This window comes from Balaenoptera ricei, chromosome 17, assembly GCF_028023285.1.
Source record: "Balaenoptera ricei isolate mBalRic1 chromosome 17, mBalRic1.hap2, whole genome shotgun sequence".
Classification (NCBI taxonomy): Eukaryota; Metazoa; Chordata; class Mammalia; order Artiodactyla; family Balaenopteridae; genus Balaenoptera; species Balaenoptera ricei.
The window spans coordinates 34,859,970-34,877,500 of NC_082655.1; the positions used below are offsets into that span (position 1 = coordinate 34,859,970).

General features: G+C 42.5%; 1 protein-coding gene across 4 annotated transcripts in view; it reads left to right on the forward strand.

The window, feature by feature from the left end:
• The first annotated feature begins 13,092 nt into the window (after nucleotides 1-13,092).
• NCALD (neurocalcin delta) overlaps nucleotides 13,093-17,531 on the forward strand; it is a 445,233-nt gene continuing 440,794 nt past the window's right edge. For 3 of the 4 annotated variants that reach the window (XM_059902282.1, XM_059902281.1, XM_059902279.1), the window contains exon 1: nucleotides 13,334-13,450. The gene's annotated coding sequence lies outside the window, so the exon portion shown is untranslated. Of the gene's footprint in view, nucleotides 13,252-13,333; nucleotides 13,451-17,531 lie in introns of those variants that run through there. The other variant, XM_059902284.1, reaches the window with a different exon arrangement.

Genomic DNA, 17,531 nt, shown 5'->3' on the forward strand with positions numbered 1-17,531 from the left:
AATGAAGAAATAAAAACTTCCAAAAGTCATTGAATCAATTTTTAAAAATCTTTTTTCATTGAGGTACAGCTGACTTACAATATTATATATGTTTCAGGTGTACAACATAGTGATTCACAATTTTTAAAGGTTATACTCCCTCTGTTTATAGTTATTATAAAATATTGGCTATATTCCCATGCTGTACAATATATCCTCTTAGCTTATTTATTTTACATAGTGGTTTGTACCTCTTAATCCTCTACCCCTATCTTGCCTCTCCCCCTTCCCTCATCCCATTGGCAACCACTAGTTTGTTCTCTATATCTGTGAGTCTGTTTCTTTTTTGTTATATTCACTAGTTTGTTGTATTTTTTAGATTCCGCATATAAGTGATATCATACAGTATTTGTCTTTCTCTGTCTGACTTATTTTACCAAGCAAAATACCTTCCAAGTCCATTCATATTGTTGCAAATGGCAAAATTTCATTCTATGCAGCCTGGACCTGTATATTTTGCTTATCGAGGAAACACCACCTTATCTTGGTTGTTAACTTAAAGCATAACTGTGTCTTGTCTTTTTCATTCAGAGTTTTGTTTTCCAACTGGTGTTACAGTTGAGTATTCAACAGGCCATTCCACCATCCTATTAAACCAGATGCTTCTGGGTGGTGGTGTGTATGGATTTCATGGGCATGAATCCACTGCTGCACTTCATAATATACTAGAACTAGAAACTAAGGCATTCTAATATGAAGGTCAGTACCAGAAGTAGAGATTGTATAGCTTGATGGGACAAGAGAATCCTGAAAATATCACAACCTTTAATCCTAAATTTTGTGTCTCCGTGTCAGACCATCAGTTTTACTCCCATAGTTTTCACCAAGATATTAAAAATATTGACCAAATCTCATGGTAATTGAACTCCAAATTATTTCATTTATTAGAATTTCTTGAAATAAATGGGCTCCTAGATGGATGAGACTTATCATCATACAATTTTAATTACCCTGAATTTACTGTAGCAGAGATTCAACTGCTAATACCATGTAAGGATTAATCAATAGGAGTACTTCTGAATCTTTTTGGAAGTCAAAGTTCTTAATACCAGTCAAGATAAAATGACATGTTTCTTGATCAGGCCATGGCACATAAAGGTTTGTGTAGGGGTGCTCTTTAAGTGGAAACAAAAGATGTGATCTGTGAAGAAATTGGTATTTGAATCATAGGGTAAGAAGCGGGGTGGGCATTGATTCTCCTTTTGATTTGAAATAAATTACTAGAAGACTTAAACCTGTCAGAGGCAGAATGCAACATAAAAGTGTCAGAGCTGATAAGTGTACTTTGAATTTTAATGATTATCTTTTGAATGCAGTTCAGAATATTTTACAGCTACTCCATTTATTTCAATTCACCCTTAAAATTTGGCACACTGTCCCAGTACCCAGAAGACAATTTTTTCTACCTAGATATTTAAATATATTTTCTCCATTTCCATTTCTTTAAACATGTCCATGATATAGTCCTGTCTTTCAACATAGTCATAAACATACTTTCCAAACAGATCTATGTATGGCTCATAGAATCCATAGGAAAGAAGAAAGAATCTATATTTCAAAAGCATTATCTTCTTAAAAGAATGACTCTTTACTCTGCAAAATCTATATATGGTAAGGGATCTAAATCTCTGAAAAAAAGTCTTATTTAAGACGGAAAAAAAGAGAAGTGTATATTTTTCCATGAGAGTTGAAAATAGAAGATAAAGAAATATTTTCACTGTACAGGAAGATAAAGAAAGAAAGATGGGATCTTTTCCCTAAATCACACCTTACATAAAAGCACAGACAGATACAATAGGTTAAAGCACAGTTGCTCTGGTTGACTGAGGGGGCGGGAGGGGGAGGGAGATGGGGAAGGTAAATCCAAATAAACATTCATCCTTCCACCCAACTCCCAGCCAAGCTGTGTGGGAAGAGGATTCTGTAGAGCTCAATGTTGAAATCAGTCTTAAGAAAAGAAAAATTATACAATGTTTCTCTTTCCAGAATCATAGGTTTTGAATGTATGGTTGAACTGATGGCAATGGCTATGTGTCCAGTCTTTTCGGAGCAACCTCATTATCTCTTCCTCTGCTGGTTTCCACTCTCTGTGTTTACTGTTGCACATTGTTACTCACTCTGTACCCTCTGCCTCTCAAATCCTACCCATTCTTCAAGGTTCAGCTCAAAACCTACTTCTTCTATAAAGTCTTTCTGGTTGGATGTAACCACCCCCTCCTCTGAGGTCCAATCATTGCAATTCATTTATATTTGTATTGATTAATTAAAGATTTATTGTTGAATGCACAGGCGTGGCAATAGGTATTAGAGCTATGGTGGTAAGGTCCCTGCCCTTTAGAGAACTTCGAGTGGCAGGTGGTGGTGGTAGGACAGACGATAAAAAAGTAAACAAATAAATGACCGAAGTACAGGTTATGATAACTGCCATAAAAGAAATAAATGGAATGATGTGATAAAGCGTATCTGTACCTCTGTGTGCGTATGTGAATGGTGTGAATGGGGTCTGCATTAGGGTGTGGTGAGGGGCTGGCATGTGAGCTGAGAGGCATGGAAGGCTTTGGGCATGTGATATGAAGTCCAAAAATCTGAGAAGACAGAAGCAAAGGAACAGGTCAAGTTAGGGTGCCAAGGAGCAGAAAAACTGAAGATGGGGGAGTAGCAGGAATCAAGGAAAACCATCTTGGCACAGCTCCCAAATGAGAGCCTCGATGCCCAGGGGTCCTTCTTGGAGGTCCCTCAAAGTCGCAAACTTTTCTGGGAGAGGACCCACATCCAGATTCATCTTTGTGTCCCCACAGAAACTAGAACAGGGTTTTGCGCATGGAAAGTGCTCTGTAATTGATGGTAAAATAAGGAATAAAGCCCCAATTAATTCCTTCATGAAGACTTCTCTGATTTTTACCAAATAGCCTCTCTTTCCCCTGAACCCCAGGGAGAGCCTCTAGTTTAACATACTAGGTTTTTATCTTAATTCTTTTATAGATATTTGGTACTTGAACTCCCATGGAGATTTAAGGAATTGTTGAAGAGTAGTGCTTGGGCGTGGAAGCTGTATTTTTCTTGGTGACTGACTGTCCTTTGTTTTCTGTCTTCATGGTCTGCAAGCTGAATGGCATGAATCTGTGGTGCTGGTTTTCAAAAGCAAGTAAATAGACATGATGTCTCAAAATGCATACAGCCAGCATGACCCCGGTGGTGTCCTGATAAGCCAGCTTTGGGGGCAGGAGTGAGGAGGGGAGAAACCCTGATTTGTAACCTTTGTCTATTTCTGTTGTGTAAATACTTCCACTGCCTTGCCACATTCCTATTATCAGTCATTTCTCACGACTCCAGCACACAGCTGTGACCTCAGCATTGGTGCTCATCACCTTCGACTGCCTGTCAGAAGGATCCTCTCGGTGAACTGCACTTCATTCTGTTTGCCCCTTGACAAGAGACCCAGAGAACGTGTGGAAGGCTGGGAGGTGAACTGCAAAGATGATGTAATGATCAGTGGCTGATGCCTGAGTAAGCAGTCAGGAGAGAGCCTCTATTTCACTTGCTCTCATGGTCTTGGCAGCTCTGCAGCCAACAATAGACAGCAAACATGGTCTCCTGTACCCTGAGCTGGATTCTCCTCTTCACTCATTCTTGAAGAGCTGCAGGCAAGGCAAGGCAGCTGGAGGGAAGCTATTTTCTTCTTTCTTTGGTATACTTGCCTTGAACGAAACCAAGTATGTTTTGAGGTATAACTGAATGCAGCAAACCTCTGCCTTCTGTCAAGGTTACTAGGTACTTCTTGGGTTTTCCTTCACCCTAAACAAAAATTGCAGGTCCGGGCAGTGACATCCTGGCTGATAGGATTAGTCATGGTGTTTGATGAAAACATTTCTCCCCTCTGATCATGGCACTGTACGTATGGTTTTTCTTTGGCAATTTGGGTCATGTTCTAGGAGAAAATCAGTACACAATGAATCTTTGTAGTTTGCAGATGAATTAAAGATGCTCTGAGAGGGCTTCCCTGGTGGCGCAGTGGTTGAGAATCTGCCTGCTAATGCAGGGGACACGGGTTCAAGCCCTGGTCTGGGAAGATCCCACATGCCACGGAGCAACTAGGCCCGTGAGCCACAACTACTGAGCCTGTGCATCTGGAGCCTGTGCTCCGCAACAAGAGAGGCCGAGATAGTGAAGAGGCCTGCGCACCGTGATGAAGAGTGGCCCCCGCTTGCCACAACTAGAGGAAGCCCTCGCACAGAAACGAAGACCCAACAAGGCCAAAAATAAATATAATAAATAAATAAATAAAAGATTACTATTTAAAAAAAAAAAAAAAAAAGATGCTCTGAGAAATGCCAAGGGGATAGGGAGAAAGTACAAGGAGGGTCTCTGGGCAATGAATGAAGGTCGGAAGTCTGGTGCTGCCTCTCATAGTGGATAAGAATGAGGTAAGGAATTTAGGGCCAAATATTCCAAGCTACACATGCAAAAATATTGGCTTACATTCTTCTAAGTTAAATCTCAGGAAAAGGGTTCTGGAGTCAAAGCCTTGTACTCTTAAGTGAGAAAGACCCGGGCCTGTGTATTAGTTCCCTACTGCTGCTGTAACAAATTACCACAGACTTGGTGGCTTGAAACAACATAAATTGACTTCCCTGGTGGTCCACTGGTTAAGACTCCATGCTCCCAATGCCAGGAGCATTGGTTCAATCCCCGGTCAGGGAACTAAGATCCCACATGACGCACGGTGCGGCCTAAAAATAAATTAATTAATTAATTAATTTTGAAAACCGCGAATTTATTATCTTACAGTTCTGGAGTTCAGAAGTCTGGAATGGGACTCACTGGGCTGAAATCAAGGTGTTGGCACGGCTGTTTTCCTTTCCAAAGGCTCTAGGGAAAAATCTGTTTAGATTTTTATCTGCTTTTAGAGGCCACCCACATTCCTCCACTCTGGGATCCCTTCTTTCATCTTCACAGCCAGCAGAGCTGCATCTCTGTCTGACTGTTTTCTGTAGCTCAGATCTCCCTCTGCTTCTTTTTCTGCTCCCCCTCTTCTACTTCTAAGGACCCTTGTGGTTATATTGGCCCACCTGGATAATCTAGGATAATCTCCCTATTTAAGGCCTATGGATTAGTAATCTTAATTCCATCTGTATCTTTACTTCCCCTTTGCCCTGTAGGGTAATATATTTATAGATCCTGAGGATTAGGACATGGTCATCTTTGAAGGGCCATTATTATGCTTAATGACCTTATTCTGGATTCCAAGCCGGTATCTTCAGAGCTATGTAACCTTAGGCAAGTCACCAACCTTTTAAAAAGCCTCATTAGATAGTGGGGTAATAGTAAGTACCTTCCTCATGGGCTTTTGGTGAAGTTAGATGTGCTAACATGTGCCATGTGCTTAAAAGGGTGCTTGGCCCATGCCAAATACTCAGTGAATGTTAGCTAGTTTTATTTCAGACCTTACTTATGCTTGCTCACCTTGGCTCTGGATTAGAGAACCCTCTTTGAACTCCCACAGAAGCCTGTCCTTCCTGGACCATAGCACATCCCACATTGCAATGTCACCATCTGTTTATGTGTCTCTTTCCTCTATTAAACAGAGTCCCCTGACAGTAGGGGGACTAGCTTATATATCTTAGTAACTCCTTCATGTCTGGCACAGAAGAAGCTTCCCAGTAAAAGACTGGGTTGAAGCGTGTTACCATTAAGAGTGAAAAATGAGTTTTTTCCTAATCTTATAAAAACCACAAAAGTTCACAGTAAAGTTTTCTCAACTGCGTCAGTTTCTCCCGTAACATTTTCTTCAAACTTCTGGGACATCCTACTGTTTGTCTTCTATGGACACTTTTAGATTAAACAAAAATATTATTACTAAATGTATTAATTGATGAAAATTTTTTATTTTAGAAAGTCATTATTAATGAGAACATTTAGAAAATAACTGATCATTCAGCTACCACTGTCAAAAAATTACTAGCCTACTTTTTCACATATGTACTTTGGAGATGAAGTGTAGTACTGAAGTAATACTGTGTTGGCAGCAGTGAATAATCCATTTTAATGTAAAAACTTTTATACCCTCCCTCCCCCCACCCCCCACCCGTGATACTGTGATTTTGCTGGGGTATGTAAGCATATCCTTAGCTAGTGGGCATGAGCTATAATTAAATGAAGATGTATTATTAAGCACACGCGTAGGAGTTAAGAAACATGATCTAGATATAAGGTGTAAAGATGTGATCACCCTGACTGGAAATGAAGGAAGAGACACTTAAAAGAGATAAGGTCCTTTTATGGAGCTTGTTGAAGAGGAAAAAAGAGTTCTGAGGGGAAATTAAAAAGTCCTAATTAAGATGACAGGCTCAAATTATCTCAAGGGGAGTCCACAAATTCTCAGGCTTTATAACAAGAGGAAGACTTCTCTGTGGGTAAAATCCAGAAAAGACTGGCTCTTAGGTGGCTATGAGGAATATAGCGTCAGTTAGATCTCAGTAGGCAGGTGTTCTCTCCTTCTTCAAGGATGTAGGAAATTAAGAGCAGGTAGAGCAAGCATATACCTCCATTAGAGCATTAACGCTGCATTGTAACACAGGGCGACATGTGAGTCTTCCCCATTAGACTTAAGGTGGTGAGAGCACATACCGAGCTTTAATTTTTGTGTGTAGAGGGCCTAAAACTCCACCTGGCATATAGAAAACACTGAATAAATATTCGTTGTTGAATAAAAGAGCTGGTCTCACAGGATTTAAGAGCCAGAAGGGTGCAAAGAGACTAGTGGTCTCCAGATTGGTGGTCTCCAAATCTATCTGGACATTAGAATCACCAGTGGAATGTGTGTGGGGGTTCTTTTTAAGATACTGATTCTAGAATACATAGAGGATACACCACTTATTCCCTTCATGAGACACAACCCAAAATACCCTCCTAATCAGACTGAATACTTTCCCCCTACAATCAGGAGTAAGGCAGGGATGTCTGCTCTTGCCACTTCCATTCAGCATAGAACTGAAAGTTCTGGAAACTACAAAAAGATAAGAAAAAGAAATAAAAGCCATAGAGATTGGAAAAGAAGAAATAAAACTCTATTCACAAAAGCATGATTGTCTTCATAGAAAACCCCAAGGATTTGACAAAGAAATTCTTAGAAATAGTGAGTGAGTTTATCAGATTCATAGGATAAAAGTCGATATACGAAAACCAATCATATTTCTACATGTTAAGCCTTAAACAATTGAAGATTGAAATTTACATGTTCAATAGCACACAGGAAAAGAAATACAGTTATAAGACTAACAAAAATGTGCAGGATGTTTATACTCAATAATGAAAGAAATCAAAGAAGACTTAAATAGAGATATTTATCATGTTCATGGATTATAAGACTGAACATTTTTAAGATGTTAATTCTCCCCAAAGTAATCTATAGTTTTAATGCAATCACAATAAAAATATCAGTAGGGATTTTGTAGATAGTGACACAATGATTCTAAAGTGTATGTGAAAAGGCATAATAAATCAGAAAGCTAAGACAATTTTGAAAAAGAAGGACAAAGTTGGAGGACTTGTATCACTTGATTTCAAGACTCATTAAAAACCCACAATAATCAAGACAGTGTGGTACTGGCAAAAGAACAGACACATGGATCATTGGAACATAATTGTGAGTCAGAACTAAATCCACACAGATAGGGTTAACTGGTTTTTGACAAAGGTGCAAGGTGATTAAATGGAGAAAAACATAGTCTTTTCAATAGTGTTGGAACTATTGGATACCCATAAGCAAAAATATGAACCTTGACCCATACCTTATACTTTGTACAAAAATGAACTAAAAATGGATCATAGACATAAATATAAAACCTAAAACTATAAAACTTTTAGGAGAAAACCTTTGTGACTTGGGATTAGGCAGAGTTATTAGATATGATACCATAAGTATGATACATAAAGGAAAAAATTGATAAATTAGACTTCATCAAAATGAAAACTTTTGCTATGTGAAGGATCATGGTAAGAGGATGAAAAGATACTCTGCCCAGTGGAAGAAAAATATTTGGACCTAACTGACAAAGGATTTGCATCCACTATATATAAAGGATACTTAAAACTTATCAAAAAGCAAGCAAATGAACAAATTAAGAAATAGAAAATTTTTGAAAAGATACTACAATGGAATTAAATAGGTGGCAAATAAGCACATGAAAAGATGCTCAACATCTTAATTATTAGGGAAATAGAAATTAAAGCTACTACACACCATTTAAAATGGTTTAAAACAAAACAAACAAAAACATAGCCATATCAAGTCCTGGAATGAATACAGAACAACTGAACCCTCATACACTGCTACTGGGAATGCAATTTCAAAGGCAGTTTGGTAGTTTCTTTTATAGGTAAACATACACTCACTGTGGGAGCCAGCAAACCCAGTCCTACGTATTTACCCAAGTGAAATGATAACTTCTATTCACACAAAAACCTGTAGGCCAATATTTACAGTTGCTTTATTCATAATTGCCCTGAACTGGAAATAACCTAAACATCCTTCAACTGTGAGTAGATAAATAACTTGTAGTACATTCATACAATAAGAAGGCATAAACCACTGATGGACTCAACAACACAGGTGAATCTCACATACCTTAGACTCAGTGAAGGAAGCCAATCTTGAAAGGGTATATACTGTATGATTCCACTGATACGACATTTTGAACAGACAAAACTGTGAGGCAAAAAACACATCAGTAGTTTCCAGGGGCTAGGGTTAGGGGGAGGGCTTGACTACAAGGGGCAGCAGTATATTTGGAGTGATGGTACCATTTTGAATTTTGATGGTGGTAATGGATTTATCAAAATTTGCCGAACTGCTCCTTTAAAAAGTGACTTTTACTGTACATATATTTAAAAAATAAATTTACAAAGAGCCTTCAATGGCTTTGTATTGTTCTTAGAATAAATTCCAAACTAGAATAAATTTTGTGTTCTTTATCCTGACTTGCAAAGCAGTGCATGGCCTGGTCCTGCCACTCTCTGACCACATTGTCCCTCACTCTCCCCCTTGCCCACTGTATTGAACTCATTTTATGCACCAACTCAATGGATGATGAGACACCAATTTGCTAGAGCAAATCCAGCAATGGTTTGTGCTATGACTGTGGTCATGGAGTCAGGTTGCTGCTACTTCTGTCACTACCTTGGGTTGAATCTCTCAAGTTGCTCTTGGGTACAGCCCAACAGTGCCTCACCTCCTGCCATATGCCTTTTGCCTTCCACCTTGGGACTTCCCTAGTCTGCCCAGACACCTATTTGGTGACCACTCACATGCAACCAGGAGTGCTGATCAGATAACATTGAGCAATGGGAGAAAGGAGCCTGCAAATAAATGTTCTCTCTTTCTACCACACCAGAACTCTTTCCCCTGACCCCTGACAGACGTTTGAAGCTTCAGAAGCATTACGTTGCTTCTCTGTAGACCAGAAATCAGCATCTGCCTCTTGAATCCTTCTTTAGCCTATCCACTGATACCTCCATGCCGCCTCCTACAAATCCATGGTGCTTCCTGCAGACTCTGGCAACCATCACCAGCTGTGTAACACAACTCTTTGTAGTTGCTTTCCCTCTCTTCCTGACTCACTCCTCTTTTCTCTCTATCCTTTCCTGAGATTTCACTTCCCTATAGTCTAGTCACCTAACCATTTGCTTGGGCCCGACTTTCTAGGGAGTTCAGCCAAAGACACCCAATAAGCTTCAGTCACGTTAGGTTTCTTTGTGTTCCCAGAATAAGTTGTGTATTTCTCCCCTCAAATTAGATCTTTGGCACTCTGTTTCCTCTGCCTGGCTCTTTCCCTAGTTGTTCCAGCTTATCACTCTATGTGAATTCTTGACACAGCACTCATTTGCTACGGATCTTATGTGCTCTATCTATATATCTATCATCTATCATCTATTTTCTCTCTCATTAAGCTAGAAGCCCCACCAGAACATGAATCTTGTCTGCCTTGTTTAGTGCTATATCCTGAGAACCTAGAACAGTTTAAAGCACATTGGAGGCCCTTAGGAAGTATTTGTGGAGTAGATGAATGAATGCATGCCACTATTGACCTAGCTAGCCCCAAATTTACACACTCAGTTGCTTCCTTGACAAAAACTTGCAATTAAGTGCCCAAAGTTGGCCAAATGCCATGGTGAGAGCTGTCCCAGCACATTAGAACTCTGGAAGTGGGAGACTCTGACCATGGGCTCAAGGCCAGTTATTTCAGTGTTCCCAGTTTCCAATATCACACCGTTAAAGAGCATTGTAAAAAGTAGGGTCCAATATTTAGGCATAAATCTTGTGCCCTTGAATTAGGCAAAGCCTTTTAGATATAACACCAAAAGTACAAGCAACAAAAGAAAACATAGATAATTCATGCTTCCTCAAAATGAAAAACTTTTTTCTTTCACAGGAAATGGAAAGATAACCCACAGAATGGGAGGAATTATTTACAAAGTATATATCTGACTTATATCCAGATTATATAAAGAACACTTATACCTGAATAATAAATCATAATAAATAATGAGTAAAAAAGACAAATAACTGACTTTAAAAAAATGGGTAAAGGATCTGAATAGACATTTCTGCAGAGAAGATAAACACATGAGAAGATGATCAACATCATTAGCTGTTAGGAAAATGCAAATCAGAACCACAATGAGATACCACTTCATGGCCACTAGGATGGTATAAACTTGAAAAATGGCAAATAACAAGTGTTGGCAAGGATGTGGAGAAACTGGAACATTCACACACTGCTGGTGAGAATGTAAAATGGTGCAGCTGCTTTGGAAACCAGTGTAGCAGTTCCTCAAAATGTCAAACTTAGAGTTACTCTGTGACTCAGCAATTCCACTCCTAAATAGACACCCAAGAGAAATAAAAACATACATCCACACAATAAAAGCATACACAAATGTTCATAGCCACATTATTTATAATAGCCCCAAAGTGGAAACAACCCAAATGTTCATCAACTGAAAAATGGATAAACATAATATGATATATCTATGCCATGGGACATTATTTGTTCATAAAAAGGAATGAAGTACTGATGACATGGATGAACCTTGACAACATTATGCTAAGTGAAAGAAAGCAGTCACAAAATACTTCACATTGTATGAAGACTTCATTTATATGAAATGTCCATAACAGGCAAATCTATAGAGAAAGTAGATTAGTGGTTGCCAGAGGCTGGGGGTTGGGAGAATAAAGGAAATGAGTGCTAATAAGCACAGCATTTCTTTTGGGGGTGATCAAAATCAGTTCTAAAATTGATTGTGGTGATAGTTGTACAACTCTATGAATATACTAAAAACATCAAATTGGATACCTTAAATCGGTGAATTGTATGCTATATGAGTTATATTTTAACAAAGCTTTTTTTTCCTAAAAAGCAGAGATCATTAAAGCAAAATTAAAAAAATAAAGTGGATTTTTAAATCATTCTCTCTCAGAGACACCTCCACCCAAAGCACTGCCACCTTCTACTCACCAGGGTTCTTCCTGCAGTCTGTAGGCAATGACCAGGCCTAAATTGTGCAGGCCACAGGTGACAAAATGATGACCTAGGGACCCCTTGTGGCCTATAAACTCTTCTTTTTAAAAATATTTTTTAAATTAGTTACCAACATTTTAAAATTAGAAGAGCTCACATTAAATGTAGGTTTTTGGCTTCTCTGTGGAGGAAAAACAAAACAAAATGAAAAAAACCCCAACTTGAGTGGCCACACTGGCTCTGCATTTCCCATGTGGAAAAATGAGACTGTGTTTATGTCCTTGAAGTCCTTCCCAGTTTGGCCCTGTACAACCAGGCTAAGTCACTTGTTATTTCTTTTTAATCCCTTAGGGACGTTTGAGTTTGCAGCACCTGCTCAGACCTTTGCCTGCATCAAAACTTTTTGGTTTGTCATCCCGTTGCCTCAGGCTCAGTTTGATGATTGGCTTATCCCTGGATTTCCAACCCTGGCTGCACATCAGAATTTCCTGGGGCCCTTGTAAAGCGTCCCTAAGCAAGGCTGCACCCCAAGCAGTTAAATCAGAATCTATGGGTGTGGGGCGAGGCCTACCACTAAAAAACAAACAAAAAAATCCAACTCCCTAGGTGATTCCAAAGTGTACCCAGAGAGGCAAAAACACTGAGCTAATCTGCTAATCCAATCCAGGAACAAAGTTTAGTATCCCATAAATGGTTTAATGGCCTCTCAGATGACTTTGGTTTTGTAAGCTTTGCCTGAAGGAGTAAATGATGTGGAAAAGGAAGGCAGAACTAAGAACTAAGAGGATGGCTTTGGTCAGGGGAACATTTTCCGTGATTTTCAAATCAGAGTTGGCAGATGTGTAAACCTAAATGTGACTGTTATTTCTACAACTACTAGTCATATTAAAAGATTTTGTAATCATTATAACAAGCATGGACAAGTCATGGTGCCTTTACAGCTTTACATGGTGCCTTTTTGTTATTTTTACCAGCAAGTTTTTTTAATCAATGAATTTGGCTTGCTATTGAGATCTTCTGTGGGTTCTGGAAGTGTTGCTGCAGTTGACAAGTATAGGAAGTTACAGTGGCTTTTTGAGAGGTCCTGAGTGGCCATCGCAGCAGGACAGGAACATGTGATGGCAGTCACTTGATAAATATTGGTTGAATAAATTGGCAAGACATTTGCCTCTTATCATCTCCAGTGGAGATGGAAGATTTGGTGACATTCTGCGGTGGGCTACAGGAGGTGGGGGGAACGAGGGAGGAAGAGATCCCTTAGATGTCCTTCTTTCCAGCTTTTTGTTAAGCTCTGGTAAAGAAAACACTGATGAGGCAAAGCAGCCCGTCCCTCCTTGCGGGCCTGTCCTTCCAAGACTCCCTAGAACTTCACTGCTGCGTAGCAGGGACCCCAGGGTCTCCCAATTGAAGCCTAGAAGAAGGTGCTCTACGTTGAATCTGACCTTCCCACGACCCTAACAGGCAAACAGATGGCACCGCTTGGAAAGTACCAGTGCAGCCTGGCTAGAAGACTGGCGGTGGGCTAGGACTAGCGGGTATAACGGGGATAATAAGCCTAGCGGCCGCACCAGCACAACATCGGGGTGTCCACTGCACCTGCAAACCGCGCGCGCGCCTCAGCTTGGTCCTCTGCACCCCCCCAGCCGTCCGCCTACCCAGGAGAGGCTGCCTGCGGGGCCGCAGTGGGGAGGTGGGTCGGCGGCCGCGAGGGGGGAGGCGGCGAGCCAGGCTGGGGAGGGGGGCGCGGCGGGCGGCGGTGCTGTCCACGGGGAGGCGGGCGGAGGGAAGGCGCCGCCGCCGCCGCCGCCGCCGCCTCACCCGCGGCGACACAGACGCTGGGAGCGGCCGCCTCACCCGCGGCGACACAGACGCTGGGAGCGGCCGAGGCGGTGAGTCGCAGCGCCTTCCGTCTGCTTCTCCGGAGCGAGAGCGTAGTCGTAGTTGCCGCCTGGCGGGTGTGCGGGGGCGGTGGCACCGGGAGCGCCTGCTGGGGGGACCGGCGCGCTCGGGGCGCGGCGGGCGCAGGGGTGGGCGCGAGGAGCGCGCGGTCCCGGAGACCTGGTCCCCGCAGCCCTTCCCGGGTGCAGCTCATCCTGTCAGTTCCCCCGTCCTTCCTTCAGTGCCTCTGAGGGAAAATAAAACAAAACCAAAGACCCTGAAGATGGTGGCAGAAAAGGAGAGAGCAACTTTGCAGAGGGACGCGCAGGGGCGCACAGGGCAGGCAGGTTGGGGGCGCGCTGGGTCGGAAGGGGGCGTTGGTGCGCCTGGTGGCCCGGGACACCAGAAGCATTCCTCCCGGGGTCGGGGGAGGAGGTTGGGGTCGAGGGCACTCGCCGGTTCCCGGGCCTCAGAGTCGGCCCTCAGAGGCCGCAGGAGTAACGTGCGAGGGGTGGGCGCCTGGGGAGGGGGCTTTGGGAACCACCAACAGGCGCCAGTGGAACGCAGACGAGGAAGTGGTCTGCATTTTGGACTCCGGACCTGAAAGATTTGGGTCTCTTGCCCTCGGGAACTCGGGAAGGGGTGTGCTGGGGAGATGTGTTTGAGTGTTTTTCAGTGCATACCGATTTATTTTTAGCTCCCAGAGAAGCAGGATGTGCAAAGTGGGTTGTATCAGCCCGGGAGGGGCAGGAGGTCTCCTTGTCCGCAGGAAATACACAAGTTTCTTGCTGCAGATGCTTGCTTTAACTCTCATGCCTGGAGAAAGAGAGCCATTTGGCTCTCTGAAGGTCTCCCCGCCAGGGCCACTTTCTTCCTGCGGGTCTGTCTGAGGCCGCTGGCCAGGCAAGCGTGCTTCTGTTGTTAAGCGCTGGCCCCAAATAATGGTACATGTTCTGCTCTGTAGGGCAACTAGTGGGAAACACAGAAGTAGGGCTGCCAGGGTCTTGCTTGCTGAGAAGGAAACCACACAGGCTTGCTCAAAGTTTTCCCAGTTCTGACTGATTTGAAAATAATAGACCTAAGCCTCTGTATTACCAAGAGCAGACTTTGCTGTCAGGGTTTCTCAGACCTGACTGGCAATGCTTGTGAGGTTTTTCACTCCAAATGCGCCTGCAAGGACTGCAAAGGAGAAAGGGGTGGTGGGGTGATGGGGAGAGTGTGGGTGTATGGGGAGTGCTGGTTGAGGGCTAAATATAGACTTGGGGATGGGGCTTCTTTCAGAAGTGGAGGCTCAAGAAGCTGAAACCCAAATGTTCAGGTACCCAAGCCAGGCCTCTGGAGATCGCCCTGGAGTCTCCCCCATTTCAACCACTCAGCGCGCATCTCGAATAGCCACTCTCTGTAAGTGTGCTTAGGAGAGTGGGCTGTGAGGAGCGTGGACTCTGCAACCAGGCTGCTGGATGTGACTTCTGGACGGGACACAAATAGCTCTCAGACCTTGGGCTCCTTGCTTAATCTCTCTGGGTTTCCTGAGCTGTGGTTGACAATAGGTACCAAACTTATCTCAGTCTTGTTGTGAAGATAAAGTGAATTAATACACAAAAAGCACTTCACACAGTGCTTTGTCATTAGAAAGTGCTGCATAAATGTGAGCTCTTATTTTTGTTGTTGTTGATGTCTGCCCCCTTCCCTCAGTTCCTGCTGTCACTGATTTAGTTCATAACCTCATCACTTCTTGCCTGAATTGCTCCAGTTGCCTTCACACTGGGCTCCTTGCTCCAAATCAGGACTCTCTTGCTCCAGTGGATTCTCCAAACTGCAACTAGAATGCTTGTTTTGAAAATAAAAATCTAAGCCAGTCATTCGGCTTAGTTCCCTCAGAAGCTTTCTGTGGCTTTCAGGATAGAGTTTGGACTCCAAGGCCTTCATGACCCTACCCTGGTCTCCTTGCCAGCTTCATCTCCCAACTCCCCCCGCCCCCAAACCCCATGTGTAGCCTTTACTCAGGCCACTGAGTCTCAGCACCTGCCATCCTCCCATCCTTCCTTGTCTGGTCAACCCCTGTGCATTCTTCCCTGCTCTGCTGCAGTGACACTGCCCTCCAGCAGACCTCCTGGTACTCACCTCCGCCACAGCTGACTGAGCTGCCCTTGCTTCATGCTGGAATGTTACCCTGCACCTACCCCTCCTATCACTCTGCATTATCATCTGCAGTTGTCTTTCCTACCTGCAAGTGCCTTGAGAGGTGGATTGGGATTATAAGTAATTGTTTATTGGATGAATGAATGAACATCAGTCAAGCAAAGTTCATTCCTTTTCACTAAAACCAGAAACAAACAAGGAAAATAATAAGGAGGAGGACCAAACCAACTTTTATACATACTACTCTGCAATTAAAAAAGCTTTGGATTGACATGTATACACTGATGTGTATAAAATTGATGACTAATAAAAAATAAAAGCTTTGGGAAATAAGGAATAAATAAGGAATCAAAGGTTGGTCAAAAGAAATGTGGCACAGTCTCTTGGAACAATTTCAGAGGTGTTTTTTTAATTGTAAGGAGTTAGACTAACAATGGAGAAATGTAGTGATTTGAACTCTTGCTTTCCTCAGATTGGCTGTGGGGAATGAGTGTTCAGCTGTCTGAGGGGCTGTGCAGTGAAATTGCTTCTGGAAGTAGAAGTGAAGGTCAGCACGTACATGGGCTTTGTAGCTGTTCCTTGGATTGTAGCTTCCCCCAGAGTGTGGGTGTCAGCTTGCCCTGGGATTGGTATGATAAGAACAGAAACTCTCCTGTCATCAAAGCTCCTCTGTACTTTTCAGGCAATGCAGTGTGTTCTGTGTGTGCACTTCTGACTGAGGTGGCATTTCCAAGTGCTCCAGTACTGAGCTCCCAGGAGTCCTGCAGAGGGAGATAAGATGGTGCCTGGATCTCTGGGACAGCCCCAGAGTCTGATTTCAAGGCTCCAGAGCAGGGGGTTTTGTAAGCTGAAAGATCAAAAAATGCTTTTTAACATTTTTAAGGGGTTGGAAACACAACAAATCAAAACACAAAGAAGAATATATATTAGAGACCATGCCTAAAATACTTACTACACTGTTCTTTACATAAAAACTGCCAGCTGCTGTTCTGGAGCTAAGACAATTGGTTTCATTTTGCCTGTCATCTTTTACTGACTTGATTGGTAGTGGCTGTCTGGAGAGCTGGGTTGAAGAGGAATCCAAGGCTGGGTCCAGGCTCAGTAGGAACGAGTGCTGTCGTCAATTAGTGATGTCTGTCAGGGTTTGGGATTAGGCAATAATGACAGCCAGGCTTGGTCTTCACCATCCCTCTGTCTCTATCACCATGATAGAATACCCCAGCATTCCTGAGTTCTACACTAGTCTAGGGCTTGGGCTTGGTTGCAGGTTTCATCCCTGAGCCATAGGCTAAGAAGTAGGAGCAAGGGTGTTTCTCCAGCACAACATTGTTATACTGTCACCAGGAGATTGGCCAATAGATTTTTGGATTGCAAAGCAATAGATGTCCACTATAGTAATGTCAGCATTCCCACTTAACAGATGACAGGCTTAGGGGCAGTCAATAAGTTGCCCGTGGACACATGGCTAGCAAACAAAGGAGTTCTGATTTAAAACCCACAATTTATGCACTTAGTAGGATTGTTTGTCAACAGAACAATTTAAAGTGAGTTTAGCGTGAGGTTCTACTCTTTTCATTTCTGAAAATATAGGTAACTAACTTCAAGAAATGTTAAGTACTGACTGGCTAGAAGACTTGAGAAAAAAAAGAACATAGACTTCTTTGGCTAGATTTTTACTCACTTATTCAACCAATATTTTTGAGGATGTGCTCCACATTTTGTTAAGTTCTAGGGATTTGGATGAATATGATCTAGTCCCTTGTCTTGAAGGAATTTGTATTCCAGCTTGAAAGTGCAAGACATAATTAGGGAACAGATTGCTGGAATGAGGGGTATATGGGGGAAGTGCAGGAGCTGAGCACCCTTGATGGAGACAGTGACCTTCCAGTTTGTGTATCTCCAGCGCGGTGCTTTGTGTAATAGGTGAGCAATTAATATTTCTTAAATACG